This window comes from Palaemon carinicauda, chromosome 6 (genome assembly GCF_036898095.1).
Source record: "Palaemon carinicauda isolate YSFRI2023 chromosome 6, ASM3689809v2, whole genome shotgun sequence".
In the NCBI taxonomy this organism is placed as follows: Eukaryota; Metazoa; Arthropoda; class Malacostraca; order Decapoda; family Palaemonidae; genus Palaemon; species Palaemon carinicauda.
Window position 1 is genome coordinate 48439445 of NC_090730.1, and position 1460 is coordinate 48440904.

The window sequence follows — 1460 nt, forward strand, 5'->3', positions numbered from 1 at the left end:
CACGCGTATCCCAATAAGGTACCTGAAAGTGGAAATAACACTGAAATTCATAATAATCAATACCAGAAAGAATGAGTACTTGAAAAAGCAATGCTTCCAAAATCAAATTTATATAGAAATCTCTTCTAGAGTAATTTTACAGTTTACAGAAAGGTTCGTCTTCCTATGTATCACATCGAATTGTTGCAAGAACAGATACATTGCTTCGACCGCTAGTCTCTGATTCTAAACTCTACGTAATCATCCATATGGTACCCAATTTAGTGAAAAAACCCAACTAGCAATGAACCATTTGAAGAAATGAATCCTTTTCCAAGTTTAGACATAAATGGTAAATCTATGATTTCGCATAACACTATACGAGAGAATAAGATAGCTAAAAATAAAAATAAATAAATTCTGAATACAATGAGTGTTTGTGGTCTGAGTTGGTAGATATGAAAAAATGAATATACATAAAATTAATAATGTGAATGATAGTGTTGTCAAGAACAAAGATAAAAGCCCCAATATGATAAATTAGAAAGCAATAATGCTGTTTGTATGTGTGTTGAACACCTAATATAGAAGTGTGCAACAGGTACTCTTCTTCTGGAAAAATTTCAGGAAAAACTTAACCATAATCCAAATATTAATCAGGAAGCAAATCACATAAGAATTTCAATAATATGGAGTTAAATTACACCTGAATAACAACAACACCTTCATTATTTACAATATGTACACTCAACCCTCTAGCATTTATAATCTGTTAAACTTATCCAAAGAAATTACAAATATGAAGAAGATATCTTATTGATTATAGATACAATTGTGTTTTTGTCGTTACAAATTTTTCCATGGTTAAAGAATTAGTGATTGAATATAACTTCTGCATTTTAAGCGATTGTCACTAGTACTTACTATTCAAAAACTAATGGAGCATATTCATCAAAAGCTTTAATTTCTAATTAAGGCTAATAGACTACGGCGGTCTACATACACCACAATGACCTTTATTCAGCCATCTATTTTTCCCAACTATTTATATAAAAAAAAAGATATGATTTAACTCCGATACACCATAGACAACAGGCCTTATAACACATTTACTGGCAAGGTCCCCATCATGCAATACATGGAGTTGGCTCCACATCTATGATGGGTGTTGGGTATGGTGAAATATTTTTAGATAAAACAAGTCAGTTACTCCTGAACTAGTAAAAATTTTATTAGCAGTTTACATTATTAAAACAAATAAAAATAAGCTAACTCTTAAGTTTCCTATATATAGTTATTCGAGAAGTGCTACAGATTCCCTGAAATGTTACGTTAACATTATCAAAACAATTGAAGACAAGCAAACTCTTAAATTTGCTATATGTACTGATTTGGAAAGGACCACAAAATCCCTGAAAGGTTACCCGCATATGAACCAACTGGTATAACAAATTAAATAGCACCTTGATACATTATATTTA